General features: G+C 53.9%; 1 protein-coding gene across 1 annotated transcript in view; it reads left to right on the plus strand.

Annotated features, from left to right (window-relative positions):
* BIRC6 (baculoviral IAP repeat containing 6) overlaps window positions 1-19,707 on the plus strand; it is a 1,973,616-nt gene that overhangs the window by 1,830,105 nt on the left and 123,804 nt on the right. The gene's annotated exons all lie outside the window — the stretch shown is intronic.

The following is a 19,707-nucleotide window of genomic DNA, read 5'->3' on the forward strand; positions in this document are numbered from 1 at the left end:
GAAGCAAACTGATGTCAGCGCGCCGGGGTGGGGCTTATGTGACCTCGCTGACTTCACGCCCGCGGACGACGTCAGGGTGGAGTTCCGTGGTCTGCCCCCGGCGCGCGGAGTTGCTGTGGCAAGAAAAAGGGTTTTCCGGATCCAGTCTCACACCTGGGGATAATTCTATGTTAAGGAATCTGCGGTTAGAATCGTCTCTGCCAGATACACCATTACCGAAGGTAAGGAACTGGTACGTTTGGTAGCACACTTCTCAGCACATTAAACCCACACTCATGCTAGTGTGGGATTTAATGTAAAATGCACACAGAGGGCATCTTAGAGATGCCCCCTGAAAAACGACCAGCCCTGGTGTGGTATCTGAATGGCTGTACACCATTTGTCACCACCAGACAGGTTTCAGGACCCTTGGGTAGAGAGCCTTCGCTCTCTGGGTCCAGAAACAAAGCCCATCCTGTGTAGAGCTGTCATGCCTCCTCCCCCAGGATCGGCTGGGTCCACTAGAGGGGAAGCCTCAAAGGCCTGCTGCCTTTGGAAGCTGTCCTTGCCTTTTGCTGCCCCCAGCAACTGGCTCCTACTGGTTTTGGCCCCCACTTTGGGCTAGGAGGAGAGGTGTCTTTGCCTTTTGCTGCCTCCAACAACTGGCTCCTACTAGTTTTGGCTTCCACTTTGAGCTAGGAGGAGAGGTGTGCCCCCCTTTGCCAAACCCACGCCTGAGGTGGGGGAGGCAAAGTGAAGCATGCATCTCAGTCTCCTCCGTCTTGGAGATGAGGGGACCCAACCAATTAGGAAGAGCCCTTCCCCCCTCTCACTGGGGGGTGTCATAATAGGGGTGTACCCACCCCAAGGAAGGGTCCCATTGGTCCCGACCTGCACACCCCTTTAATGCCCCTTAATTTATTATTTAGGGGCGACCCTGAACAATGCCTCCTCAGATTTTAGGAAGAAAGAAGGATCAAAGAGCCATGTTGACCCAGGAAGAAGGGGACACCTTCTGCTTTGGTCCCAACCTTACCGGCACGTCCCAACTTTAACCTGCCTACAGCGAGAACCCCAGCGAGGCCAGCCGCCCCCAGAGCCCGGAGGACCTGCCCTGCACTCAACTTACAGACTCTGTCTTCTTAGAGCACAGGGTTTGCTCAACAAAGACTCCTAAGACCAGAACCCAGATCTAGGCAGCTCAGCTGTTCTGCACCACTCTGCACCGAGCACCCATCGCCCAAGTTTGAGTGTCTCAACACCACAAGGAGGTCTCCCCAGCAATCCTGACTTGGGATCCAGCTATCCCTGACCTCCCCCAAGCTTCAAGCTGATGCCTGCAGCCTCAGCCTGAAGGGTCCACTCGAATACGACCGGAACTGGTGAGAGAACCAGACTCCTAAAGATACCCCTGTACCCGAAGCCCCACGGCCTTGGGTGGGCCAACCGACTGTGTGCACGCATCCCTTAAGATCCCAACTTAACCTCTCCTGCTAGTGGTCGCCTTCAGGAAGCCCCCCAACCGAGCGTGCAGCATCTTTTCTGAACTGGAGATCTCCATTGCAATCCACAGGGTCCCCAATGTCGTCCTGGCACTCTGCATCCAGCCGCTTCCATGACGCTGGTGGTGCAGTTCCTGTGGTTATTGTTGGCCCCTGCAGTGCTGGTCCGTACCCTAGGAGCTTTGCTCCCACAACCAAATGGCCTGCTTGTGAGCAGTCCCTGACCAAAGGCCCCCTTAGCTGCATTGGCTAATGTTGGGCCCCTGCACTCTGCAACCAGGTGCCCCAATGCCGCTGGTGGTGCATTTTAACTGCCTACCTAGACCTTGGGGAACCTTGGTCCTAATCCCCAAAACTCCAACTTGCCAGTCCGAGTACTTACCTGTGAAACCGATAAACATTTTTCTCCCATAGGAACCATTGTTAGAAGATTTTGTTCCGAAAATGTTCTGTCAAACTGCTGTTTTGTATGGAGAAAAAGTAACTAAACCCCAAGCCTTAAAAATTCTTACTTACCTTGTAATGTGATATCTAGACATACCAACCCGAGCAGTCAATGTAATCTGAAAGTAATTAAATAGTATTCCAAAAGTAATTAATGTGTCATTTAAACTGCTTTTTGAACAAATACAAATCTCTAACAATTGCAAATCAATTCCCAATTGCACTTCTTGAAATGTTATATGATTGAAATGTTATATGATTGAAAGTATATTTTACCTACCTGTTCCAAGATCTTTTTGGTTCTAGAAAATAAACCTTAACTATATCTTTTTTATACTTAACCAATTGGTCTGAATTCTGTCTGAGTGTGTGCCTTCAGTCTTGATTGAGTGAATACAATAAATTCTTAACACACCTGCTGGATAAGCCTAACTGCTCGCCCACACTACCAAAAAGAAAGCTATCTGATAGAGACTACTAGCCGCAGATTCCTTCCCGTAGAATTCTCCCCAGGCGTGAGACTGGATCCGGAAACTTTTTGCCACAGCATCCCTGCGCGCCAGGGGGCGGGACGGCACCACGCGACTCCGCCTAGGCGTCGTGTGCGTACGTGACGTCAGCGAGGTCACATAAGCCCCACCCCGGCGTGCCTACGTCAGTTTTTCCTTTTCCGCGTGCAGCTACGGGTCTGTTTCGGGCCCTTTTTTCTTCATCATTGTCTTTCTCTTGGTGGAACAGTGTGCGAATGCCTTCGGGCTTTAAAGCTTGCATGTCGTGTGGGCATCTTATGTCGGCGACAGACCCTCATCGCATTTGTATGTGGTGTTTGGGGGAGGATCACAGCACCGCGGATTGTGAGGCATGCCAACAGTTGAAGCCGAAGTCGCGGCGGAAGCAGCGCTTGAAACTTCTCTCGGCGCGTCTCTCCAGGTCGACCTCCTCCCCTCGATCAGCCTCGGCAGATGGCTTCAGATACGGCCGTGGTCGTCGTCATCGCCCTTCCCTGATGTCGCGATAGCGTCGCTCACCGGTGGGTAAGTGTCACAGTTTGTCCCTGGGGGCCGGGTTTCGGCCTGCCGGGGGCGTGGACTCTCCGCGGGTGATGCGGCCCCACGTGTCCTCCTACCCACCGTTTCCCGGTGATGGAGCGTCGAGAGTCCAGATGGAGACATACGCGGCGGCTTTGCAGGCCTCGCTGTCGTCTCCTTCCCCTCTTGGAGCATCAGCGGTTCCCTTGCCTTGCGCGTGGCCTTCCGCGGCGCCGCCGGTGGCTCCGGCCCCGGCACTGACTGGGTCGGATCCAGGCTTGGAGGATTTGGTGCTGTTGGTGTCCGGCTCCTCTGGGGTCCCTCCTTCACACCACGGCATCTCTGCCTTGCCGCAAACTCCCGCGGGAGTCCCTGTGGGGCCACGTGAGGTCGCCGGGGCTCGGGTCGCATCCCCGAGCCCCTCTCTTTCCCTGGACAAGGTGTCTAGGGCCGAGGTGATGCCGCTACGGCGCCGGCAGCTGCTGGGCCGGGCGGCGCCACAGGGGTCGGTGGACTCCCCTCGTCCCGCTCCGGGTCGAGGCCGGGCGCGAACCCCTCGCACTCCTCCGGGACTTTCTTGTTTCTCCACGCAGGCGGCTGCCTCGTCGGAGGGCGAGTCGGAGGTTGGGTCGGCCCTGGCGGTGCCGCATGGCTCGCCGTACCACCTATGTCGTATACTGGGCCGATGCTGGCGGTGGGCTTCGTGTCACTCCCCTGGTCCTTCTCGTCCCTCCACGGAGGCGGCTGCCTCGGCGGAGGTCGAGTCGGTGCCATTCCGACGCCCCCCCCTGTACACTGCGAGTCCGGCCCCGCTCCGGTCCCCGGTGCAGTGTGACTTCGAGGAGCCCTATCCAGCATCTCCTTCGGCGCAGGCTGGCGTTACCGCTCTGCCTCAGGCGGCGGACTCTACGGCTCCTGACAGGTTGTCGAGTTGCGGATTCGTCTTCGGATGCTCCCTGAGTGGTGTCTTTTTCACCGGCATCGTCGAAGGGTGGCTCCCCGCCGTTTCTCAGGCCGCAGTGTTCGCCAGAGGAGCGGCAGGTCCCCCATTCCTCGGCTCCTCCTACCTTCCAGGTCTTGCCCTTGCCGCTTTGCTTGGGGGACGGCCGCCTTAGTCTGCAGCCATCGCCCACGGAGGAGCTGCTTTCTCCGCCGCGGGGCCCTACAGAGGCGGGTGCGGCCTTTGCTCACGCGGTGTCCACGGCTGTGGATATTCTGCGCATGTGGGACCCGGTTGCTCATTTTGCGATGCATCATCTCTTGGAGGTTCTCCACCAGGGCTCTGGTGGGAGGGAGATCTTGCTTCGCTTTGAGGGTTAGCTCCTTTCGTCCCTGACAGGGGCTTGGGGGCGTCTTTCTTCACGGATCCAGTGCCTCAGCACCTTCTACACGGGCACCTACCGGCGCCGTGTGACCCTGCGTGTCTTTCCCTCCACCCCTCTGCCGCCAGTCCTCTTTAGCGGACTGCATTTCCCTCCCTGCTGCCGCTGTTGACTCCGCCCTCCCGGGAGGCCCGTTTTCTGGACTCTTGGGGGCGCAACATGTTTACCTCGACCAGCTCGGCCCTGCGGGCCCTGAACACCTTGTGTGTCCTGGCTAGGGCCTCCTCTTGTCTGGGGTCCGCAGCTTCTCAGTAGACTGTTCAGGTAGACTTACAGCGTCATGCGTTGGATGGCTGGGAGCTAGCGGCGTTTATCCTTCACTCTGCTCTGGACATCTCAGAGGTGCTGGGCCGGGCCATGGCTTCCTCAGTCGCTCTCCGTCGCGAAGCTTGGCTTCGGGACGGCGTCTTCCCCGAAAATATTCGAGAACGGCTCATTGATCTCCTGTTTGATGGTAGCCTGTTGTTCCATGCCCCAGCTGACTCTGCCATCCAAAGGTTCCTGGCGGGGCTCCGTCCTCCCCCTCCTCCTTATACTCCTCCTGCTCGTCCTTCTCCTCCTCAGTGATTGAGGAGTTGAGCTGGTTCTGGTCCTTCTTGGGACGGTCACTCTTGCGGTGGAGTGTGTTTTCTGGCCATTGAGTCCTCCTTGTGGGGACTTTGGCAATGTTGGCTGCTGGACGGCACTTGTTCACTGTGTTTCTTGCTAGAACTGTTACGCAGACTTGACCCACAGCTCTGAAAGAAACACGTTAATTAGATTCCTCACCTTAGAATATCCCCAGGCGTCAGGCTGGATCCGGAAAGATTTTTTTAGCAATACCCCTTGCGTGTCACTAGGCGTCGTCTGCGGCTCCGCGTCCGTCGTTGGCGTCGTGCGCCGGAATGACGTCGTCGGAGTACTTAGACGCCGCCCTCGCGCGCTGACGTCAGTTCTTCTTTTTTCTGCGCCAATAAGCGCCGATCCGGGAAGAGCTTACCCCTAGTCACTTTTTAACTAACTTTTTGACCTCTTTTGGTTACTCGACTCGACATCTGGTGCCGGTAGGATGCCTGGATTCAAGCATTGTGACGCCTGTCACCGACTGATGTCGGTAACGGATCACCATCGCCGGTGCCTGTACTGCCTGGGGGCCGACCATGACGCGGAGTCGTGCCCCGACTGTCAGGCCTTGACGTCGAAGGCTAGGCGGGAGCGGTCCCGTAAGCTGTTCGAGCTTCGACACTCGGCTCCGCGTCGCTCTCGGTCCCGGTCCAGGAGGAGGTCCAAGGACCGTTCGCGGAGCCGCAGCCATCGACATCGCTCGTCGGGATCTTCGGGTAAGTCCCGTCACTCCAAACATTCTAAGAAGTACAAGCGGCGTCATCGCTCTTCGGACTCCCCTCGCTGGTCGCGCGACCAGGCCGAGGGTCCGGGTGGTTCCCCCCCCGCGGCTCCGTCGGAGCCGCAGGAACCGCGCTCGTCCCCATACCCTCCGATCCCTGGGACTGGCCCGACTCCGGCGGAGGTCAGTGCCTTCCTCACGGCCATGAGGAATCTGGCTCCGCCGTCGACGCCTGCCGGCGCACCTTCGGGTCCGGCAGGGATGACTGGGCGACCTCGCGTGCCGGCGGCTCCGGCGCCGTCGAGGGCTCCGGCCCCGACCCCGCAGGTCCCCGAGGGATCCAGGCCTGGATCTCTGCCGGCGCCGGTCGACCTCACGACGCCTCCTCCGCCGGCCCTGACACCGGTTCCGCCCCCAACGCCGTCGAGCCTCAGTTTAGCCCTATTCCGGACCCGACGCAGTTACCGGCGCCGATGGGTGACCGCTTCATCAACCGTCCGGCTCCAATCATTCCTCCTGTCTACCAGGAATCGGATGATGAGGGCGACTGGGAGGGGTCTCAGGACCCTCCGGCCGAACAGGCCCACTTGTCTCAGGACTGGGCAGAGGAATTGGGGGACGCCAGCGGTTTGGATACCTCTCCAGGCGCTGGATTCATCTCTCCTCCGACTGTGGCCTCGGAGGAAGGTGCAGACTTTTCTGTGGTGCTGCGCAAGGCGGCCGAAGCCCTAGGGCTCGAGTTGCCTGCTGTGGCTGTGAGGACTAACGTCCTCACCGAGGTCCTTCAACCGACAGCAAGCTCCACTGAGCCTCTGCTGCAGTTTAATGAGGCCCTCATTGACGTTCTCCAGGGCACTTGGTCCAAGCCCTCCACAGTCCCTCCTCTGGACAGGAACGTTGCCCGGCGCCACCGCCCTGCTCCGGGCGACCCCACATTCCTCACCCACCACCCCACCCCCGAGAGTCTGGTTATCCAGGCCTCAACCTCCCAATCCTCCTTCCTGTCCGCTCCTCCGGATAGGGAATCCAAGAGGTTGGAGCAGTTTGGCAAGAAACTGTTCTCGTCCCTGAGTTTGGGACTGCGGTCTTTAAATACCGCTTGCCTTTTGGACCGTTATTCCAATTCACGGTGTGATACGGTGGAGGATGTGCTGCCCTTGTGCCCGGAGGAGGCCCGGGAGCGACTCACCCAAGCACTTGCTAACGGGCGAGATGCAGCACGGCACACCATTAGATGTGGACTAGACACCACGGACTCGCTGGGTCGGGCGATTTCCACCACGGTGGCGCTTCGGCGTCACGCCTGGCTGAGGTCCACGTCGTTTTCAGGGGATGTCCAAAGCTCCCTCATGGACATGCCCTTTGATGGCACTCTCCTTTTTGGCGAGAAGGCGGACAGTGCGCTGGCCCAGTTCAAGGACTCCCGGGCCACGGCCAAGTCCTTGGGTCTTTCGGCCCCGCGGCCGCAAACTTCCGCCTTTCGCCCCTTCGTGGCCAAGGAAGGGGCGCCTCCTCACGTCCGCCCAGCCACCGGCCGCAGAACCAACCTGCACGCGGTCGCGGACGTGGTTTCCGCCGAGGCGGTTCTGGAGGACAACGTGCCGGTCAGTCCACATCCACCCCGGCAGCATCCGCCTCAAAGCCCTCCTAGTCCGAGCTTTCAGGCCCATTCCACGCCAGTGGGGGGCAGAGTTCGCCATCACCTGCTCCACTGGCGCTCCATCACTTCGGACAGGTGGGTGCTGCAAATCGTCCGAAGGGGCTACTCCCTCCCCTTCGAGACAACCCCTCCAGCCTTGCCACCGCAGAACCACCGTATGTCGGGGGATCATTTGCATCTTCTCCAGGAGGAGGTTTCGGCCCTCTTGGCCAAAGAGGCCGTCGAGCGCGTTCCTGGTCCAGAAGTAGGTCGTGGTTGCTATTGCCACTACTTTCTGTTTCCCAAGAAGGGCAAAGGGGGCCTACGCCCGATCTTGGATCTCAGAAGCGTGAACGCATTCCTCCGAAAGGAACGGTTCAAGATGCTAACTTTAGCTCAGGTTCTTGCTGCCCTAGACCCTGGAGACTGGATGGTAGCGTTGGACTTGCAGGACGTTTATTTCCACATCCCCGACCTGCCGGCCCACCGGCGTTACCTGCGGTTCACAGTGGGTCAGGAGCACTTTCAGTTCACCGTGCTCCCCTTCGGCCTCACCAGTGCCCCTCGGGTGTTCACGAAAGTGATGGCGGTGGTCGCAGCTCATCTGCGCAGATCAGGGGTCCCAGTCTTCCTCTATCCCGACGACTGGCTGTTGAAGGCGCGCTCGCCCCAGCAAGTCGTCTCCCACCTCCAGACTACGGCAGACCTCCTGCACTCGCTGGGGTTCTCCATCAATGTGCCGAAGTCGCACCTGAGTCCCTCCCAGAAGCTCCTTTTCATAGGGGCGGTTCTCGATTCGGCGCAGTTCCGGGTCTATCCGCCAGAACAGAGGTTCCTGGACATTCGAGCCCTGATTCCCATCTTCCGGCCTCTGTCCTGGATTTCGGTCAGGTTGGTGCTGCGGCTTCTGGGGCTGATGGCCTCCTGCATCCTATTAGTACCTCACGCCAGATGGCGGATGCGGGCTCTGCAGTGGGACCGGAAGTGTCAGTGGGCCCAGCATCGAGGCAACCTGTCCGGCCACGTCTTGATCTCGGAGGTCACTGCGAAACAGCTGCAGTGGTGGCTCACGAATCGCGATTAGGTCAGCAGCAGATCCCTCTCCCTTCCCCAACCGGAGCACGTGGTAGTGACGGATGCGTCCCTCCTGGGATGGGGGGGGCCATATGGGAGAGGCGGAGATCAGAGGACTCTGGTCTCTGGCGGAGACTCTGCTCCATATCAGTCTTTTGGAGCTGAGGGCGATCCGACTTGCACTGAAAGCCTTCCTTCCCTCTGTCCGGGGAAGTTTCGTGCAGGTGTTCCTAGACAACACCACCGCCATGTGGTATTGCAAGAAACAGGGCGGGGTGGGGTCGTGGACCCTTTGTCAGGAGGCCCTCCGCCTCTGGACATGGCTGGAACACCAGGGCATCACCCTAGTGGTTCAATATCTGGCGGGCTCTCTGAACGCCAGAGCGGACAAACTCAGCCGCCGGTGCATGATGGATCACGAATGGCGTCTGACCTCGGCCGTGGCGCAAGGTCTCTTTCTGCAGTGGGGAGAGCCTTGGTTAGATTTATTCGCCACCGAAGAGAACGCGCAATGTCAGCGGTTCTGCGTGTTGGAGTTTCCAAGGCGGCACTCGCTCGGAGACGCTTTTCGTCGCGGGTGGAGTTGCGGTCTGTTGTACGCCTTTCCGCCGATACCACTTCTGCCCAGAGTGCTGAAGAAGATCAGACGCGACCGGGCCCAAGTCATCTTGGTGGCTCCGGATTGGGCACGAAGGTACTGGTATCCCAAGCTACTCAGTATGTCCATCGATCCCCCGATACGACTGCCTCTTCAGGAGGATCTTCTGTCACAGCAGCAGGGGACGGTCCTCCGCCCGAACCTGTCCAGCCCCCACCTACATGCGTGGAGATTGAGCGGCGGCAGTTGATGCCATTTGACTTGCCTCCTGAAGTCTGTGATGTCATTCTGTCAGCCAGGCGTCCCTCCACAAAAACGGTATATGCCTGCCGGTGGATCAAATTTGTGGCATGGTGCACAGCAAAGGCTGTGGATCCCCTTTCCGCCCCTCTTTCTGAGGTTCTCCTCTTTCTTCTTTCCTTGGCCCAGCAGGGCTCTGCTCTGGGTACTTGAAAGGTTATCTTGCTGCTATCTCTGCTTTCCTACGGCTTCCTGATCAGCCTTCTCTTTTCAAGTTGTTTAACGCTTTCTCAAGGGCATTACTCATATGTACCCTCCTGTTCCTTTCGTAATGCCTCAGTGGGACTTGAACCTTGTTCTCACTTTTCTGATGTGCGCTCCCTTTGGCCCCTTCATAACTGTCCCATCCGTCTTTTGACTTTGAAAACTGCTTTCTTGGTAGCAATCACCTCCGCTAGGCGGGTGAGTGAGCTCCAGGCTTAGTCATCTAAGCCTCCCTTCCTTTCAGTTCATCCGGACAAGGTTGTCCTCCGGACACGTCCTTCTTTCCTGCCTAAAGTCGTGACTCCCTTTCACATCGGGCAATCTGTCACGCTGCCCACCTTCTCTCCGCCTCCGCATCCTTCAAAAGATGAAGAGAGGCTCCACCGTCTGGACCCAAAACGTGCGCTATCCTTTTATTTGGACCGCACAAGACAGTTCCGGGTCGACAACCAACTTTTTGTTGGATACGTAGGGGCTAAGAAGGGTAAAGCTGTACACAAGCGGACCATCTCTCGGTGGGTCGTGTTGTGTATTAAGACCTGCTATTCTTTGGCGAAAAAGGTTCCTCCTGTTGGGCTACGGGCCCATTCTACTCGGGCCACAGCGGCCACGACTGCACTGGGGCGGGGAGTCCCCTTGCAAGACATCTGTCAGGCGGCGACGTGGGCTTCGCTGCACACATTTGCGAGACATTACTGCCTGGACAGCCAAGTCCGGAGGGATGGCCCCTTTGGCCGTTCTGTTCTCCAGGACTTTCTGGTGTGATCTTGATTCGCAGACCCACCACCCGGGTTGGTATTGCTGGGGTATCTATTCTAAGGTGAGGAATCTAACCAACATGTTACTTTCAGATGAACAAGTTACTTACCTTCAGTAACGATGTATCTGTAAGAAACACTAGTTAGTTAGATTCCTCACCGACCCACCCAGCCTCCCCGTTCTGCGAACCGACACCTAGGGTTAAGGTTCTCCCTTTCAAGGCCCTAGATTTTTTGGCACCAGTGTCGGTCTCTTGCATGGCTCAGCGTCCCTGGCGCGGAAAGCTGTGTACAAGAACTGACGTCAGCGCGCGAGGGCGGCGTCTAAGTACTCCGACGTCATTCCGGCGCACGACGCCAACGACGGACGCCTAGCAACGCGCAAGGGGTATTGCTGACGAAAAATCTTTCCGGATCCAGCCTGACGCCTGGGGATATTCTAAGGTGAGGAATCTAACTAACTAATGTCTCTTACAGATACATCGTTACCGAAGGTAAGTAACTTGTTCTTCAGGCTTATCCTCCTGTGTAGCGAGTCCAGGATATGCAGGTTATGATTATGCTGTTTCGGCCTCTATCCTGGATTTTGGTGAGACTGACTCTGAGTCTGTTGGCCCTCATGGCATCCTGTTGGTAAAGCATGCCAGGTGGCTTATGCGGACTCTGCAGTGGGACCTGAAGTTCCAGTGGGTATAGCATCGTGGAAATCTCACCGAAATGGTCCAGATCTCAGAAGAAACTGCTAGAGATCTGCTGTGTTGGTTGTCGAACCGCGAATAGGTCAGAGGCAGACTCCTCTCCCTTTCCTAACCAGATCACACAGTGGTGACCGATGCATCACTCCTCGGATAGGGAGGCCACTTAGGAGGAGTGGAGATCAGAGGACACTGGTCTTCAACAGAGTCGGGGTTCCACATCAAGTTATTTAGAGCTTCGAGCGATTTGGTTGGCATTGAAAGCATTTCTTCCCGCTGTCAAGAAGAAGTTAGTGCAGGTGTTCACGAACAACACCACCGCCATGTGGTACTGCAACAAGCGGGGTGAGGTCATGGACCCTTTGTCAAGAGGGCCCTGTGTCTCTTGACATGGCTGGACCAGCAGGGCATAACCCTGGTGGTTAGACATCTGGCAGGTTCTCTGAATGCCATGGCGGACAAACTCAGCCGTTGATGCCTAGCGGATAACGAATAGCATCTGCAGTTGGTGGTGGCGCCAGATCTCTTTCAGCAATGGGGAGAACCTTGATTTGATCTGTTTGCGTCTAAAGAGAACGTGCAATGTCAGCAGTTTAGTATGTTGGAGTTTCCAAGGCGGCTATCATTTGACAACGCTTTTCGTCGTGATTGGAGCTTAGGCCTGCTGTATGCCTTTCCACCCATACCACTTCAGCCCAGAGTTCTGAAGTAGATTACTGACGACTGGCTCCAAGTCATTCTTGTGGGTCCGGACTGGGCAAGGAAAGTCTGCTATCCAGAGCTTCTGAATAGGAGTATCTATCGTTCAATCAGACTTCGGGAGGATCTTCTGTCGCCGCAGCAAGGGAGGGTTCTCACCCTAACCTGTCAAGGAGAACCACACAAGGTGCATATATATAAAATATATATATTTATTACTAAACACTCTCTACTAACCTCTTTATGAGATTAGGGAACAAGATACACAATATTAAAGCACTAGAACGACGGTAAATAGCACAATACACAATGGGCTCCAGAGGGAGACCAAACTATATATTAAAGTGGTAAAACAACCACGACTTGACTAGACACAGTGCCTAGAGCACGTAGAATCGCTGGGACCCCAAAGAACCACACAAGGTAGTGACACAGGGGACCCACGGGGGACGCGTGCAGTGTGAGAACACAGCCGCGAGCTCCGTACAATCCTATGGGAAAGTCGCGGTTGGAATTTTAAAGAATAAGGACACTTAGGAGAGGACTTTGAGCAAACCCTTTCAAACTTAGAAGGTTCTAAGGCCAGCACCCATGTGAACACCGGAGTACTCCTATTACCTAATCCAGGGAAGCCGGGTGCATAGGTGTCAGTTGTTTTCAATGGCATGATGCTGCAAAGTGCTGATGCCGTGAAGAGGAAAAGTGTCCGGTGTGATCCAAGTCTGGATCGGAGCTGTGAAGAACCAGAAAGCAGAGGGGACAGAGTCTGGGTCACTTGCCAGTGACCAGGGGCACGATAGACGAATGCCCACCGATGTCTGGTGTTTCAGGTGCGAAGAGGTGAAGCTTGACTCTGCAGCCACGGGGACACGGAGATGACGATGACCAAAGTCTGCAGGCGAGCTGTCCCACGAGGGATGTCGAGTGCTGGGGGGTCAGTGTCTGGATTGGAGACCAACAAGCCTTGGCAACTGCAACCCACGCGATCAGAGAAAAGATGCTTCGGTGTGGACCAGCAACGTCCTGTGGACTCCCCAAGCGATGGAGAGTCAGGGCACGTCTGGAGCAACCAGGAAAGCCCACTGAAAGTTAAAGTACCCTTCTCAGGGACCCACAGTTCGACCGACCAGGGATCGCGAAGGGACCTCGAGAGGAATCACAAAATACCAGCGCACGGAACACTCCTGGAGTGTAGGCCAGTAATCTTCGGTGGAATCACTGCTCGGGTTCTGGACTACAAGTAACCCAAAGCACAGCCTCAGGGATTGCCAAAAAGCATATGCTGCTGCAAATGTGCACGGTGTCCAGGGGTTCGGGTTGCACGGTCCCCACGAGGGCTGCAGGTCTCAGGTTTGCTGAGAGCACTGGTCGGCCTCGGGGAAGCTTAGGAACCCACCTCCTGTGTTGCAAAAGCTTCGGAGTCCGTCAGGAGCTGCGTAGATGCAAACCGGTCAGATGCGTTTTTGGTGCCTGCCTTGCAGGGGAGTAACTCCTTTACTCCAAGGTATATTTTCCGGTCATCCAACGTAGTGTAGATAGTTGAAGTACTTGGTTTCTGTAGAGTTTCGTCCAGGTAAATCTAAAGTCCTGTAGCCAGTGGTTCCTACTTTATACCCAAGGAAGGGGTGGGACAAACTCTGGGCACCCACCTATGGGAGGGTCAGGACAGAGGGGTGGCTTCACCCATGTCCTTTGTCCAGTTTCGTGCCAGAGCAGGAGGGCAGACTCGTATCTGTGGCTGGCAGCATTCATTTTGTGATGCCAGGGCTAGCAAAGCTGGTACCAGGTGTACCGGTGCTGTCATATTTCTCCCTCTAGTAGGGTGGAATCATTTAATGGAACTGTTTGTACCAGGGGGTGGGGAGCTGGTAGGGGGGGTCGGGTCGGGGGAGGAACCTTGGGGATCATATGGTAAAAAACCGAACCTGCTGCTGCTGTTATGCTGGGGCCTTTGTTGTTTTGCCTCTTTCTTCTTATTGTTTCATGGAACTGTTTAGATAAGGGTGTTGGTCCGGAGACCCACAAGATTCATCTTACTTAGCACACGGGTGCGGCGCTTGATCTTGTTGTTTACCATGCTCATGACTGGTGGTGTATCATCAGAGTCGCTGACTCATTGCCTGTAAGGTAATTCATGTGTACTATGTGCTATGTCTATATTAACAAAATGCCAATAAACAGATTTCATAATAATAATAGTAGGGTGGAATCATACCTCCCACACCAGTTACTGGTGTGGAGGTACGATTCCAAGGTGTTTGACACCAAGCACGACATGTTTCCATGCAGCCGTTTTAAAGTTAGCATTTACCTCGAGGTTATAATGCACTTAAGAGTATATGGTAGGCTGCATCACAAACAACCCCGGAATAGAGGTTCTGGAGGCTGCAGAGGGGCTCTGCTCATGCAGTTGCACCCTCTCACATAAAACCCAGCACCCTGGTCACTCGCCCGTGGCTCCGGTAGAGCCTCCGCTGTTGCCTGCAGCCTACCCGCCTTCTCCAGGGCCGTACGCGACTCCGGTAGGAGTACAAGTGTTCCTATCGGCCATGGACCATTTATTTGCCCCTTTGGGTCCCTCCGGAGCGCCTTTGGGCCCCGTGGAACCGTTGGGTTGTTCTGCCTCCGTGCCGCCGCCTTTGGCCCCGGCAAGATACCCAGGGAAGCCGTTGGCTCCGGCCCTGCCTTTGGCTCCGGCCTTGGACCCGCCGATGGCTCCGGCCTCAGCCCTGCCGCTGGCTATGGCCTCAGGCGCCGCCGCTGGCTCCAGCCTCCGCGCCGCTGCTGGCTTCGGCCGCGGCACCGCCAACTAGCTCCGGCCTCGGCGCCACCGGCTGTCTCCGGCCTCGGCGCCGCTGCTGTCTCCGGCCTTTCAAACAGCCGACGGCAATGACTGGGAGGGGTCTAGGGACCCGCTCGCAGCTCAGTGTGGGAATGCACCACACTAGGATGCCAATGTGGAGGATCTGAGCGATCTGGAATTTATCTCCATGCCAGGTACACTTGTCTCTTCCTCCGTGGCTACGGAGCAGAATGGTACATTTTCTGTGGTGTTGCGCAGGGCGGCTGAGGCTCTTAACCTCAAGCTCCCTACGGTGTCTCTCAGGACCAATCTCCTGACTGAGGTAGTTCGGCCAGGGGCCTCCTACACGGAGCCGCTGCTGCCCTTTAATCACACACTTACAGACGTCCTCTGGGGGCCTGGTCCACGCCTCCCACAGGTACTCCTGTGGATAGGAGTGTGGCACTACGGCATCGCCCGGCCTTGGGCGATCCCAGTTTCCTCACATAACACCTGACGCCGGACAGTCTGGTTGTCCAGGCCTCTGCTTCTCCCAGCACATTCCCTTCTGCACTTCCGGATAGGGCACCCCAAAAAAAGAAGAAAAAAAAAAGGTTTGAGCGGTCTGGGAACAAGGTTTTACCTCTGTCACTTCGGGACTGCGAACAGTGCATACTGCATGCCTTTTGGCCTGCTATTCCCACTCTGTGTAGGACACAGTGGCGCTGGTGCTGCCTCAATGTCCGACGGACGCTCGGTCAGTACTCGCCCAAGCAATTATCGAGGGGAGAGATGCGGCAACGTTTACTATATGTGGTGGCCCTGATACTGCTGACTCCCTCGGCAGGGCATTTTCCACAACTGTGGCGCTCAGAGCCACTGGCTTCTCAGGGGATGTCCAGAATGCTTTGTTGGACATGCCCTTTGATGGCACGTGCCTCTTTAATAACAACCCGGATGGCACGTTGGAACTTTTCAGGACTCTCGGGCAACGGCCCAGTCCTTGGGCCTTTCCTCCACTGCGCACAGGTCTGCCTTTCGTTCCTTTCCTGGCTCTAGACATTCCCTCTCTCAACCCGTTATACACAAAAGGGGTTTTCGGGCTGTTCTTGTGTTACCTTTGCCTTCCATTGTTCTCTGTTCTCTTCTGAGCTTCATGGTCTAGGAGTTAGCTGCGCTCCCACTGTGCTTCGTCAAATGATTGACGGCGCTGTTTTAGTCACTTTCTTGACGGCCAAGTTCTCTCTAGAACTTGGTGGGGTTCAGTCGCAGACCCACCTCCTCTATGGGTATGGCTTTGGTATCTATTCTAAGTTAAGGACTCTGCGGCTAGACGTCTCTATCAGATAAACGAGTTACTTACCTTCGGTAACGATGTATATGGTAGAGACATAGTCTAGCCGCAGATTCCTTAACGCCCGCCTGTCTTTCCCGTTTTGCGAGGACCTTTTCAGGTTGGGCTTTCTGCTCTCGCCTCCCTTCGGGTGGCTTGATCCTTCTGCAGGGTGACACTTTCACTTCACTTCCACACAGAATGCTTCATTCTGCTTTCATAGCTCTACTCCGCTTATTTTCGTAATTGGACGGTATGCTCATGTGTCATGTATCCTTTCCAACCCTACACCATGGTTTGTACAGTGTGGGTTCTATTCATGTTTTTTCCCACCCCCCGCTCTCCCTTTCTTATCACCTTGAGGTCGCTTACCAGCCCTGTGCTCCATTGGTTTGAGGTCTATTGGCTCTGCCACAATTTTTGAATCTTCTATTGGGGATACAACGTCTCTTTCTGGTGACGTCTTGTGGTCAATTGTCCTAGATCCTATATTCCGGACTTGTCCTTCACGGTTATACATTAAGGTTGCTGACTTTCTGTTGTCTGCCATGATGTTGTTTACATCTTCATTTACCTCCCAGGGTGGTTGGCCTTCACTTTTGCAGGGTTGCTTCTCAGAGCGGTGCTCTGCTCTTTCCCTTTACTAGTTTCCAATATACAGTGCCTGGCACTTTCCTTTATGGTGCAGTTTCTCATAATTCCATGCCTTTTCATCATTTTCGCACACTGTTCCCATATTCTAACAGTTTTTTGGTGGTGGCCCCGCGTTGCGGTGCGGAAAAGTTTATCCGCCGAAAAGTGACGTCAACGCGCCGGGAGAGGCATATATTGCTCCGCTGACGTCACGTCCGTGGATGACGTCAGGGCGGAGTCGTGCGGCGCTGCCCCCGGTGCGCAGAGGTGCTGCTGCGGAAAGTTTTCCGGATCCAGTCTGACGCCTGGGGATATTCTAAGTTAAGGGATCTGCAGCTGAACTATGTCTCTACCAGATACATCGTTACCAAAGGTAAGTAACTCATTCACCATATACTAGGGACTTATAAGGGTACCCTAGAATCCAATCTGAAGTGTACCTAAAGTACATGTAATCAATTTAGAGAGAAAGCATCTAGGCTGTGGTCCTGGATAGCAGGATCCCAACCAGTCTAAGTCGAAAACAGTGAAACATCAGCAAAAAGTGGGGGTAATTATAGGAAGCAGATCCTACGCTCCTACAGTTATTTTGCCAGCCAGGCGGCCCTCCACTATGGCGGTGTACGCCTGCTGTTGGCAAAAGTTTGTATCATACTCTAGCGAAAGGTCTATTGACCCTCTTTCTGCTTCGCTCTCTGTTCTTCTTTTCATTCTTACCCTTCGCCAGCAGAGCTCTGCTTTGGGTACTCTTAAGGTTTATCTTTCTGCTCTATCAGCTTTTTTGCGGCTGCCAGATCAACCCGGTCTCTTTAAATCACCAATTTTAAATAGGTTTTTGATAGGGCTGGGTCAGTTGTTTCCACCCACTCCCTTTGTCATGCCCAAGTGGGACCTTAATGTGGTCCTCGCTTTTCTTGTGTGCTCCTCTCAAGCCTTTGCACAACTATCCCCTCTGACTGCTTAACATCAAGACATTCTTTGTGACGGTGATAACATCTGCCCAGAGGGTGAGTGATTTGCAGGCGTTATCATGTAAGACCCCCTATATGAGGATTTTTGTAAATAAAGTGTGCTTTGCACCCGTGCTTAATTTCTTCGAAAGGTGGTGACCCCATTCCATCTGAGGCAATCTATCACTCTGCCCGGTTTCTTCACTCCTGCGCATCCCTCTAAAGAAGAGGAGCGTCTCCTCCGTCTGTACCCAAAAAGAGCTTTGTCGTTCTACCTTGACTGCACAAAAGAGTTCAGGGTGGATGACAAACTTTGTGGGGTACGTGGGAGCTAAGAAAGGTCGGGCAGTGCAGAAAAGGACAGTTTTCTGCATAAAGATCTGCTATGTTTTGGCTAAGAATCAGCCCCTTGAGGGATTAAGAGACTATTTCACCAGGTGAAAAGCTGTGACTACGGCCTTAGCTTGGGGTGTCCCAGCCCCGGACATCTGCTAGACAGCAACAAACTCCATGAATCAATTTATTCTCCTTAGGTCCACACTGCATTATCAGAATTACTTTGTTGTTGAATCTTGTAAAGGCACCTTATTTACATATACTTTCAGCTTGTTTCAAAGTAAGCAGAAAGCCTTGATGCTGTCAGACCAGCATATAAGTATGCCTTTCAATCATCATATCACTAATTTCCCTTTGCAAAATTATCTTTTGTAAGAGGATTGTCATTGACAATAGTAGAAGCACAATAGTTCTTTTTTTCTATTTACTAATAGGAACTCATTTAAGTTTCCACACTGAAAACGTGACAGTCAGATGTTTGTTATGAATTTAAATATTTTGCAGTCTGTATGGAAGTACAGATGTTGAACTATTTAATAGTCTGGTAATTATGGCAAGTAATACTATTTTGGTAGGTCAAAAACGCCACTGGTGGTCATCTGGCCAGAACACCAAAACTAACCACATTTTAAAAGGAATCTCGTTTTCAACGTGACCTTAGTCTTGTTTTGACATTTTTGATGGGGTCTCCGTTATAGAGGTTTCATAGTTGTCAACTGAGGCCTTTAACGTTTAAAATGCTTTTCCTAGTTGCCATTAAGTCAGCGAGGTGCGTCAGTGATTTTCCAAGTGCTAAGCAGGCACCTTCCTTTTATATGTTTTCTCCCTAACCAATTGATTCTTTGAACCAGAGCTGCTTTTCTTCCTAAGGTAATGCCCCATTTAATCTGGGTTAATTCATTATTATTCCTTCCTTCTTCCCTCTCCACATCCCATCAAGGAGCAGAAGAGATTACACAGACTGGATCTAAAAGGGGCAGTTAGTTTTTATATAGTGACTGAACCAGGGATTTCATGGTCAATGACGAGCTTTTTGTAGGGTATGTAAGTAAGAGAAAGAGAAAAGCCATTCCAAAGAGAACCTTATCAAAGTGGATCATCCTGTGAATTAAAATGTGTTTCACTCTAGCACAGAAAGAACCATGTAAGAGCTTTAGGGCCCATCCCACCAGGGCAAAGTTTTCCATCTCAGCATTAACGAGGGGTGTTCCTGTGGCTGAAATCATCAGGGTGGCAACATGGGCATTCGTTCATACTTTTGCTAAGCACTGCTTCTTAAATTCAGAAGTGCACAAGTGGGTCAATTTGCTTGGTCAGTCCTTCAGGGCTTTATTGGGGGGCATAATACATTCAAGCCCCGTCGCCAAATGGTATACTGCTTGATAATCTATTCAAAAGATGAGGAATTTGCTGCTAGATGTCCATCAGAAGAAAAAGTTACTTTCATTTGGTAACAATCTTTCTGGTAGATACTCGGTCTACCTTCAGATTCCTTACTTAGCACACAGCCCTCCTCCTCATCCTGAAGGGTGATCATGACCATGCTAATATGGTTACAAAGCACTTTGTTGAATTTCTGCTTCATTGGCTCAGAAAAAATAGATGAGAAACTTATGTCAGGGCTACTGGGTGGACGCTTTATGGCTCACGAATGTCGTCACTTTCAGCGTTGACTCGGACCCAGTGTCTCCTACCTATGTCGGAGAATTGTTGGAAATATTTCCTGTCCATTCTGCCTCCTGGGATATTCAGAAGGTGAGGAATCCGCGATGTCTTAAGTATCCGCCAGAAAGTTTGTTACCAAAGGCAAGTAACTTTTTATTCTGGTGGATGCTCTGCCTACTTGCAGATTCCTTACTGATCCCGCCCACCCCCCCTGGTCTGTAGAGTGGTCTTAAAACCATTAATAAGGTGTCAATTTAGTTTTGGAATGTTGCCATTTCTATCAATTTTATTGACCATGTCTCCACCTTTAAAGTCATGGAAAATAGTACAGGGAACTGGCGACAGTGTGCAGGGTTTGCACCTTATATTGCTCAGTGAAATC

Source organism: Triturus cristatus, chromosome 6 (assembly GCF_964204655.1).
Source record: "Triturus cristatus chromosome 6, aTriCri1.1, whole genome shotgun sequence".
Taxonomy (NCBI): domain Eukaryota; kingdom Metazoa; phylum Chordata; class Amphibia; order Caudata; family Salamandridae; genus Triturus; species Triturus cristatus.